The sequence below is a fragment of the Bos javanicus genome, chromosome 10, assembly GCF_032452875.1.
Source record: "Bos javanicus breed banteng chromosome 10, ARS-OSU_banteng_1.0, whole genome shotgun sequence".
NCBI classification, from domain to species: Eukaryota; Metazoa; Chordata; class Mammalia; order Artiodactyla; family Bovidae; genus Bos; species Bos javanicus.
The window spans coordinates 51427067-51438765 of NC_083877.1; the positions used below are offsets into that span (position 1 = coordinate 51427067).

An 11699-nucleotide genomic window follows, 5' to 3' on the forward strand; every position below is an offset into this window, starting at 1 on the left:
ATGTTTTTAATTTTCAAGTTGACCCTGTTGCTCGGGAGAATTTTTGTTTTTGTTGTTAGAAGCTGTCAGCCATGTATTTGTTTATTGTTATTATAAATTTTTGCTTGTATATAATTTTAAACTTACAGAAATGTTGAAAACCAGATTAACTTTTAGCTAGATTCACCATTTGTTTTGATGGAAAGAATTGATGCTTTTGAACTGTGGTGTTGGAGAAGACTCTTGAGAGTCCCTTGGACTGCAAGAAGATCCAACCAGTCTATCCTAAAGGAAATCAGTCCTGAATATTCATTGGAAGGATTGATGCTGAAGCTGAAGCTCCCATACTTTGGCCACCTGATGGGAAGAACTGACTCATTGGAAAAGACTCTGATGCTGGGAAAGATTGAAGGCAGGAGGAGAAGGGGACGACAGAGGATGAGATGGTTGGATGGCATCACTGACTCGACTAATATGAGTTTGAGTAAACTCTGGGAATTGGTGATGACCAGGGAGGCCTGACGTGCTGCAGTCTGTGGGGTCTGCAGAGTCAGACATGACTGAGCAACTGAACTGAGCTGACCGTTTGTTTATATTTTGCTTGTTTCTATTTTGTTCTGATCCCTTTATAATTCTTTCTCTATATATGAATTCTTTTTCTGAACCACTTGAGAATAAGTTGGAGATGTAATATATATACCTAAATACTTCAATGTCTATTTCCTGGGGCAGACATTTTCTCTTATAAAACCAAGGAAATTTAGTGGTTAAGAAAATTGGAAAATTTCATATTGATACAATATGATTTTCTAATTCTGTAGTCCATAATTGTCAGTTATCACAATGTTGTATTTTATATATAGTTATAATAAATAGAATACTATATATAATATAAAATATGAATAATAAATAGAAATAAATGTATATCATCTATATTTGAATTTATAATTTATTTTATTTGCTATATATAATATATATTTTATATATATATATATAGAGAGAGAAGTTGAGAGCTAATAATGAAGATGACAGTGGCAATGACTGAAGTGGCTGTGTACTTACAGAAACTACTCCAGATAGGGCACTTAATATATGAGTATTTATTTTCTTCTTGCAGTATGATCTAAAGAAGTTCGTATTTATTGCTGTCTTATTATGAAGTTAGTAGTTATTCAGGGTAGAAAAATAATGCAAAATAACAACAATCACTCAAATTTCAGAGCCTAGAGATAACCATCATTAGTATTTAGATGTATATATTCGAGACGTGTGCTTTCAATCAACAAAATTTCTGGATTTTTTTCTTGTTAAATAAAATATAAGTACATTAAGATACGGTATCATATTGTGTGATGTATAGTTTTAGTCTTCATGTAAGTCTTAGTATTTTATTATTTTACATCCGTTCCGTTCAGTTCAGTTGCTCAGTCGTGTCCGACTCTTTGCGACCCCATGAATCGCAGCACGCCAGGCCTCCCTGTCCATCACCAACTCCCAGAGTTCACTCAGACTCACGTCCATTTATAGCTAATGTTCATAACAAGTTTGCAAAGTAGAGCCACATTTTCAGATGAAGAGTCCAAAGTTCAGAGAGGTTCAATAAATTGCTTAGGTCACACAGCCGTAAGGGATGGAGTTGTAATCCAAATCCTGCACTCTCTGCCCCCAAGGCTATAGAGTAGATCACTATTTTGCCCAAAACTCCTTTCGTTGATTTTACTTATATCATTAACATTGAGTTTTATTGCATTGTGGGGAGAAAATATATTGATATAATTTTCCTTGTGGCTTCCGTGGTGGCTCAGGGATAAAGAATCTGCCTGCCAATGCAGGAGATGTAGGTTCGATCCCTGATTCAGGAAGATCCCCTGGAGGAGGAAATGCAACCCACTCTAGTATTCTTGCCTGGGGAAATCCCATGGGCAGAGGAGCCCAGCCGGCTACAGTCCATGAGGTTGTAAAAGATTCAGGTGTGACTTAGTGACTAAACAACAATAACAAAAATGTTCTTTATAAATTTTCTCTTGATTTAGTTTTGGGGCCTTATTTGAGAGTTAGTATATATCTACTAATGCCCAATACATTGAAAAAATGTATAGTCTATGTTGTTATTGAGTTTAATATAAGTCTACTTGTTCTGACACATTAATTGTGTAGTATTTATCCGTTCTCTTTGCATTTCTAGCTTTGGTAATCCATGTCTTCACTGTGGGTTTTATATTTTTCATTATAATCAGAAACCTCCTAGCATCCTCCCTCTACCTTTTTGGCATCAGAATCTCTTTTGTATGATATCAACTTTATCAATTGTTTTCTTTTAGTTATATCATTTCCTTGATAATACTTTTTTATTTTTAGTATTCTGCATCTTTTTTGTTATATATCCTCTTTAAACAACGAGTATATTGTTGGGTCTTGTGTTTTAATCCATAGGAATTCTTTTTTTTTTTTTGAGAAATGAATGGTCTAGTTATATAGAGTCCTCTGGGATTCAGGTAACAGTGATATGAGATGGGCTTGCAGCTATGAGCTATGGACTTTTGCTAGTTACTTAATGATTCTGGGAGGAGGCTACCTGTTTCCTTATCTGTAAAACTGTGTTAATTAAGAGTACTAACTTCACAGAGTTGTTGTGAAGAGTAAATAAGATCAAGAAAATTCAGGAATAGAAATATATTAAAGCATATTAAATTATTATATGTAGAATGTAGTTGTCATCATGTCTGGAAATATCATTCAAAGCAAGTTTCTTGGCAATAGCACATAAAGCAAGTTCTTAAAACAAAGATCTCTGTTCAAAATGGGGGTAATCAGCTCCATCCTTTTCTCTAACCATGTCTCAAACTTCTCTCTGAGATAATAGGAATAACTTACAATAAAGTGGCTGAGAAGCAGTGGTCCAGCGCCCCTGACGTGTTCCCAGTTTTCAGTTCAATTGTCCGTCTCTGCTTCTGGCTGCACTGTGGAGTTTCACAACTTGACTTAAGTTCAGCCCTGTCAGGAATCACTGCCTTGCTTTGCATTTAATTAAGCAAATGTTTAGGCTGTACAAATACGTTATTTGCTCCCATAATGGGTATTGAAGCTGCGGGCTTAGCTGGCCTGGCTGTTTTCATCAGGCTTTGAAAAACTGAAACTAAGGAAAACAAACGAACCAAGTCAGGCTGGGTTTTCTACTTCCTGGATCATGTAACTTACACTGCGCCCAGTGAAAGCCATCTGGTGGGCACCCAGGCATGAGGACTGATTCTCAGCCTGCGGTTCTCCTAGCTGTGCTCCAACCCCTGCACAGCTGAAACCTCTGCTTCAGTTACAGTTGTTAGAAACTGCAACTGAATTCTTATTTACTTTAGCTCCTAAGGATAAAAGAAGGACAAGGGACAAAACTGAAGAAAGTCCGAGGTTTAAACTACAGTCCATTTTTAACTTTCCAAAATGGTCTTGGTATTTTCAGGTCCAGATAACCTTAAATCAGACAATGCAGTATTACCAAACTGAGAAATAAATATCCTGTAATATTATAAACTGATAAACTCCAGAAAACCTCAATCTATTTTTAGTTTCAGTAGCTTCAAGTCTCTGCTGGCTTCTATTTGATCAGTCAGAGGGAGATATGGGTCCATTTCCTACCTGATACAATAGAGCAATTTTCTTAACCTCCTCTGATGATAATCATCATCTCATCTCTTTTAAACACAGTTCCCAAGTCCCTTCTGGGAGATTCTGATTCAGTCCTTCTGGGTTGGTGCATCAGATTTGTGTTCTTAACATGAGAAAAGCTTGGGAAAAATCAGAGTAGAGGGAATAGTCTGTTTTTAGAATCAGACAGCTCTGAGCTGAAATCCTAGATCTTTCACTTCCTAGTTACGTGGCCTTGCACAAATTACTTAACCTTCCTTAATCTCATCTGAAAAAAAAAAAAGTGGAAATAAAAACATCTACCTCAGGAGTTGTTGAGAGGATTAAAGGAACTTAAGCCCTTTATAGTATCCACTTTTCTGCATTCTGTTTAATCATTTCTTCTTGGGTTAGTTTGCAGATTGTGAACTTATTTAGCCCACAGGCACCGTGGTTTGATATATATGCATATATATGTGTGTGTATATATAGTATGTGTGTGTGTACATATATATAGTGTGTGTGTACATATATTTATATATAGTGTGTATATATATACATATTTTACTTATCTTTTCAATTTGTTCATCAGATATGTGTAAAGCTTTTGTTTATTTATTGGCTGCACTGCATGGCTTGCAGGATCTCAGTTCCCTGACCAGGGATTGAACCTGGGCCACATCAGTGAAAGCCTTGAATCCTAACCACTAGACCACCAGGGAACTCTGTGTAAAGCTTTTATTGTGCTCATAAGCTGGGGTTCCCGGTACCCACTAAATACCTTCTTGATAGTCTGATGTGTCAACATAGCCCACCCCCTGCTTTTGAAGGGACTGCCAAATTTCTTTGTGTGTGAGTCTTCTGTGGCAGGCTCCTAATTATTCAGGGGTCCCCTGTGTTTAGGAATGTCATGATCTTATCCCTCCATTGTATCAGAAATTCCAATTTTCTTGAATCCAATCATATATGTGTGTATATACATACATGTATGTATATATATACACATGTATATGTGTGTATATATATATATACACAAATGTGTATGTGTATATATATTTCTTTCTGTAGTTGAGGCAATTTCCCCCAGCTTTACTGAAATATTATTGATATAAGTATGTCTAATGTGTACAGTGTCATGATTAGAGACATGTATACATTGTAAACCCTGGTGACTCAGAGGGTAAAGAATCTGCCTGCAATAAAGTATACCCTGGTTTGATTTCTGGGTTGGAAAAATCCCCTGGAATAGGGAATGGCAACCCACTCCAGTATTCTTGCTGGGAGAATTCCATGGACAGAGGAGCCTGGTGGGCTACAGTCCATGGGGTGGCAAAGAGCTGGATATGACTGAGCGAGTAACACACACACACTGCAAAACAATGACAACAATAAGTTTCGAGTCCACGCATGCATGCTCAGTTGCTTAGTTGTGTCCAACTCTTTCCACCCAGGGGACTGTTTCCTTGTGTGGTGATAACATTAAGATCTACTTTCTTAAAAACTTTCAATATAGTCACCATGCTATACATTAGATCCCCAGACCTTATTTATCCTTTAGCCAGGATTTTTGTACCCTTTGACCAACATCTAAAATATGAATGCTTCACAAATCTGCATATCATCCTTGAGCAGGGGCCATGCTAATCTTCTCTGTATCATTCCAATTTTAGTATGTGTGCATACGTACATATATTTTTCCTTCAACAGAAAATATACATTTAAATTATTCCTTTTGATTTTTACACAGAATATGTTTTAGGTGCTTCGCATTGGCAATTTCCTCTTCCTGGCCAGAAAAACCTTTGTACTTTTTTCTCCCATCCTAATAGCAAGAAATCCAATGGATTTCTGGAGAATACATTTATACTTCCTTTATATTTAGCATTGTTCAAAAGAATTAAGACACAAGGTGGGAAAAATAAGATAAGCTCATGATTGAAATTACACATCAAATACATGTTGTACTGTTCTTTTCCCTTCCTGGTCATGGGCCAGGTATTTGTGCTAAACTCTTAAGCAGTCATTGTAAACCCTCTGCAGACAGAAAATGAAATGGATGATCCTCAAGCCAGTTATTAGGATGATCGTCTATATAAGCTTTGAACACTGTTTTAAGTTTTCCACTAACTTAAGACTTTATGTCCTAATTAACATCAGGATCATTAAGAACCTACAGAAGAGTCATGAAGTATTACAGAAATCTAGTGCTTTCCAAAATCCCAGCCAAATATAAAATGAATCAGGGGATAAGGAAATCTCCTGCTGTAGAATTGATGTTAGCTAGATGGAAGAGTTGGGCCAAGGATCAGCCAGTCCCCTGGTCCAAAAGTCATCACCAGAGCAATGCTAGTGATGGCTGGCTCTACTCCTATCAGCAATGACCCCCTTAAGAGGCATCAGTAAAGAGAGGAACCTGTTATATTTCTGGGCTAGGCTTCTGGTAAGGGAAGTTCATGTCATTTTTATGCCAAATCACTAGGAAAAATAAACAGCCTCTTTCATGTTAACCTTTTAAACCGAAATCTACAAAGTAAAGGCAAATGTCCAGACGCAGAGCCTGGCTGAGGCCAGGTGAGTGTCTCTTGTGTAGGAAACCTGTAGCTTTCTTAGATTTGCCTTTTAGTCTTGTTTCTTCCTAGTAATAGTGCTGTACAGAACCTTCAACAAGAAAAACCCAGAAGAGGATAGTTGCTTTTGAAGCCACTACTCTTGTCTGCCTCATTCATTTCAAACAGAGGTACTTCTCAAAGAGATGAAGGCTGGTGTACAAACAACAATGCCCATTGCATTCTCTTGCCACCAGCTGTGATGTGGTGGCTTTTGATTCTACAAAGAAGCTGCCTTGTTTCGAAAACTGATTGATGGTTCTTCCGAATGAAGGAGGCGATGAGAACAAACGAGCAGGGCCCTTAGTAAGGCAAGGTACTTCAAGAGAATGGGCTTGAAAGCACTTAAAATAAAAGGTAAACACAAGCGTCTATGAAAGTAAAGTGTTCTATAAGGCATTGAGCTGTTCCGAGTTGATAATTGGCAGTTCTTAATGATCTCCTTGTGTTTGTCCATATAACCTCTCTGTGGAGACATCTGACTTGGGGTTTTATGCTTTTTGGTGGAGGAAAAAAATTAAATCCAAATAGATGTCATAAAACAGAGAAAACTAATTGAAATAAAAAACATAGGCGGCCTGAGTTGGATTTAAGGCAATGAAACAGAAAAAAATGCATTGAAAAAGCTTGTAATGAAGCATTTCTGTAGAAGAGAGGGCAAGCAATTTCTCTTTAGAAGGACATGGAAAGGTCTTCACAGGCTCATTACAAACACCATGGGCAGTGTTGGAACCTGCTCTATGTGAATTCTGAGAGATGGGCCTCCTCGTTCCATCAACCCTTGTCTTTCTCTTTTTCCTAATAGAAACAAACCAGTTAAAAAGAGACATTAGAGACATGTAGGCACACTCCTTTTATCATAAGAAACTCTATCAAACTCCCTGTTGGTCAGCATTCTTCAGAGTCCATGTTGGGGGCACAGTGCTGGCTGAGGAGCAGGTGGTGGGAGGTTGTGAGCATTGGAGAGGTGGGAGAAATTAAAGCAGGAATCCTTGTCCTGGTCAGTGGTTCTTACACACCATGTTCTCATAAAAAGAAAAAAAAATGTCCATAAGCTAGATAGTATTCCACTATGTAACTAAATCAGGATATCTCAGGTTCACAGAGAAAAAGTTAATCGAATCAGACACTCTTGGTTGTAAACTCAGAAGCCATTCTCTTCTTCCATTTTGTAAGAAATATTTAGTTATGTATTTGTTTGGCTGTACCGGGTCTTAGTTACGGCAGCTCAGATCTTTAGTTGTGGACTGTGAACTCTCAGTTGTACCATGTGAGATCTAGTTCCCTGACCAGGGATTGAACCTGCACACCATTGAACTGCATTGGGAGTGCTGAGTCTTAGCCACTGGACCACCAGAGAAGTCCCTATTTTCTTTAATTTTTTTTTGCCTGTAGAGCCCTAGTTTTGATTGGGAGTCCTTTTGCCTTTATCATGATTCAGGGAAGGGTGAACCTACCCCAAATCCCAAGAATAAATCCTGATTTTTGTTTTTTCAATGGTGACCAAGCTAGGCAGAATTTTGAGATGGTTCCCATGATCTTCACCCTCTGGTGTTACTTCAGTGATCATGACAAAAGGCAGATTGCCTGCATGGGCCTAATCTAACATAGAAGCCCTTTAAAAGCACAGAATTGTCTTCAGCAGCTGGTAGAAGGAAGCATCAGAGAGACTAGAAGCATGAGAAGGGTTCAGTGCACTGTTACTGGTGTTGGAGGTGGAGAGGGCCATGTGTAAGGATGGAGAGCTGCCTTTGGAGTTGAGAGCTATCCCTGGTGGATAGCCAGCAAGGCCATGGAGACAATCCTACAGCTGCAAGGAACTGAATTCTGCCAACAATCTGAATGCATTGGAAGTGAATTCTTCCCAGTAACTCTAGATGAGAGCTCAGCCCAGGTAACACCTTGATTTTAGCCAAGTCCCTAGCAGAGAACACTCTCAGAGAACACTTCCCAGACTTCTGACCTATAGAGCTGTGAGACAATAAATGGGTATTGTTTTAAACTCTAAGTTTAGTCGCTCAGTCATGTCTGACTCTTTGCAACCCCATGGACTGCAGCCTACCAGGCTCCTCTGTCCATGGGATTTTCCAGGCAAGAGTACTGGAGTGGGTTGCCATTGCCTTCTCCAGAGGATCTTCCCAACCCAGACATTGAACCTGGGTCTCCCACATTGTAGGCAGACACTTTACTGTCTGAGCCACCAGGGAAGTCCTTTTAAATTCTAAGCCCATGGTTATTTATAATGGAGCGACAGAAAACTAATAAAGCAACCAACAGTGTCAAGAAATTCACATTTCTGCTCATGAGGCAGTAGTTTTCAGCTCTGACCCTAATTAGAAATCATAAAGTGACCTGTGGCAGAGACTGGTGATTATTCAATAGCCACTGCCAGCTTTTGTCTTTGTGCCCACACCTCCCTGATACCCCCATGAAAGTCACAAATACCAGATTCTTCCGTTCCCCCTACCCATCCTGCTGGATAGTCATGTGACCTGGCTCCGCCTTCAGATACAGTCCTATGAGAATATGAGGTTAGAGCTGTAGCAGCCATTTTGTAGCCATGAGGTGAGAAGCCCACGGATGGTAGAGTGGAAAGAAGGAAAGATCTTGATTCTTTCCATGCAATTTTATTTATTTATTTTGTGAAAATTTTGAGCTAAGGTGTCAACTCTGGAATTGTGTCCTTTCAGATCTGTGGTTATATAAGATAATTTTCTTTTATTGATTAAGTCACTCTTATTTTGGTTTTCCGTTGCTTGAAGCTGAGCATATCATTACATATGCTTCCTATTCTAAAAAGAGTGCAGAGACCTCTGAGGTACAGTGCATGTAGAGGTCGAGGATCAGGCTTTTGGCTCAGATAGGAAAGGGTACATAGTATCCCAGGGCATGAAGGAAAAGTAAATATTCCCTGGGAATTTTCCCCAGTGCAGAAAAGTGGCACTTCCCCAGTGACACTGGTCATATGGACTTGGGCCTCATCTAATCTTGGCAAACCTTAGTTTACTCGTCTTCAAAGTGAGGATAATAATGCCTATGTCACTTGGTTTTATGAAGATCAGATTTGACTGTGTATGTGAACTTGAAATTTAAAAGGAAGCTCTGGTGTAATGTCAAAGCCTCACTTGGTGCCTGGCACGTAGTATTGGTATGTGTGCTCAGCAAATATTTGTTGGGTGGATATGCTGTGCCTGTTTGTCCACATCAGGTTTGTTTGCCCCAGACTATGAACTTGGGGGTTGCACTGCTGTCTAATTGCTCCTAATAGTGCCTTTTCCAGGGGAAGCTTAAAGGAATATTTTACTAAATGTTTTCTTCTTAGCATTGATGTATTAGGTACTACAGCCTGGATGGAGAATTCAGCTTTTGTTTTCTATGTATTTTCCACTAAATATGCTATGACGAGGTGTCTGTTTTGATCAGAGATGCTGTCAATTATTCCTCTCCCTCTCCGACTTTCTCTATGATTTAGGGTGTGAAGACATCTGTTGGCTTTAACCTATCACTGTTGTGTGAGATGCTTTGGCTCTAATCAACAGAGCTGTGTCCAAGGCAGGCCGGCCCCCTGTGAACTCCCAGGCTGCTGAATCAGTCATCCGCCAGGTGACAGCTGGTGCCTTTAAGACATTGTGGAGCCAAAGAAGACAGTTACACCTGGCCCTTTAAGAGCTTCCCTATGCCAGACAAACCAGGAACCTATTTGTTTCCTTCAAGCTTGCCCGCTGTAACATCAGCCACTTTTCCAGGTCCTCATCCATAGTTCATTTTCATGCATCCACTTGTGGATCTCATTGACCCTTGGCCTCCCTGAGATGGACTCTTGGGACCATGGCTTGCTGCTGATTCTCTGACACATTGTTGTTCAGTCACTGAGTTGTGTCTGACGCTTTGCGACCCCATGGACTGCAGCATGCCAGGCTTTCCCATCCTTCGTTATCTCCCAGAGTTTGCTCGAGTTCATGTCCATTGAGTCGGTAATGCTATCGAACCGTCTCGTTGTCTGCCACCGTGCTTTTGCTTTGCTGTGCTCTGTGCTACACACTGCATGTGAAACACACAGAAAAATGCTGAGGGCAGACAGGCTGGCATCTGAGAAAGGCTTCTTTCAGGTTGCTCCCCAAAAGGGACTATATTGCAGTAAGGCAGCAGAGAAGATGCTCCACAGAGTCTAGAGACTCCGAAGTCTAGATGACTTAACAATGACAGAGAGAAGTTGAACATAATATTTATGTACCAAGACATAGATGGTGTAGCACTGATGATACAGGATGTGTGTGGGGGGGAGGGGAGGGGACGGGTCAATGACAGGATTGTGCAGCCAAGATCGGGGGAGGTAAAGAAGAGCACGTTGATCTTGAGGAGCAAAACCACAAGCTGGAAGCAGTGGGGCTGAGAGTGAAGAGTGGATGCCAGGGTCAGAAGATGGCCACTCCGTCTCTTACTCCTCCTATGAACCAGGAACCTTGTGTGCCTCAGTCTCCTCACCTGTCAAGGGAGACCCTGGCCTTCCTGGCCTCACTGGGTTGCTGTACATTTTTGATGATCTAAAGCAAATATGATCATAGTATAGACAGTATTATTGAAACATGGTGCCCATTGTGTTCTTTGTTTTATTCTGTGTGCTTGATATGAAATAGGAGCAAGGTGTTTCCTAGGCTCTCCATTGTCACTTCTAAAGTGGTCACCTCTCCTCCCCCAAGGCCATGGTGAGTGTGATGGGCGTGGTCTCGAGGGGGACATTCCTTAGGCGCCTACAGGAATGGTGACAGCTCCTTGCAGGGCATCACAAGGCATCCTCACATCAAGGGGCGGCTCAGAAGTTCAGTCGTGAAATGTATTCAGCTTCTGAGCAACTGGGTTACAGAAAGATGGTCTTAATCTACAGGCACAGGTCATTTTGGGAAAATGTGAGTGGTGAGACAAATTGGTTTGAAAATAGGTCAACATCTCCTACATTCTTAGAGTTGGGAGGAAACCTAGAAGGTGCCTGATGAACGGCTGCTTGGGGCCTGAAGGAACAGGGGATCCCTGCCCCCAGTGCTTACACACGCTTATGCACTACATGTCTATGGAATGTCTGTCTCTCACTGTCTCTCTCTCTCCTCCTTTTAGAAACAATGTTTCTGGATCTCCTCATTTTCTTTCTTGTTAGCCACTCTTTTTTAATTCTTCTTATTATTTTGTTAAAAAATTTTAAATTGAATTATAGCTTTTTTTTAATGTTTATTTGACCTTGCTGAGTCCTAGTTGTGGCATGTGGGATCTTCAATTTTTTTACAGCCGGATCTTTAGTTGTAACATGTGAACTGTTATTTGCGGCATTCAGGATCGAGTTCCCTGACCAGGAATTGAACCTAGGCCCTGTGCATCAGGAGCAAGAGTCTTAGCCACTGAACCACCAGGGAAGTCCCTAGCCACTCTCTTTTTAGATGGATACAAGTTTTCTGAATTTAACTTTTAATTAAAACTTTTATTTTGAGATAACCATAGATCCGT

At 40.2% G+C, this 11699-nt stretch overlaps 1 protein-coding gene and 1 pseudogene across 2 annotated transcripts in view; both read right to left on the bottom strand.

The window, feature by feature from the left end:
- The window catches only part of LIPC (lipase C, hepatic type), a 186824-nt gene extending 183701 nt beyond the window's left edge, over positions 1–3123 (bottom strand). The window contains exon 1 of one of the 2 annotated variants that reach the window (XM_061431161.1): positions 2854–3123. The gene's annotated coding sequence lies outside the window, so the exon portion shown is untranslated. The remainder of the gene's footprint in view (positions 1–2853) is intronic. The other variant, XM_061431160.1, reaches the window with a different exon arrangement.
- A 2061-nt stretch (positions 3124–5184) lies between these two features.
- Positions 5185–5284, bottom strand: LOC133256345 (U6 spliceosomal RNA; annotated as a pseudogene).
- Between the last annotated feature and the right edge of the window lie 6415 nt (positions 5285–11699).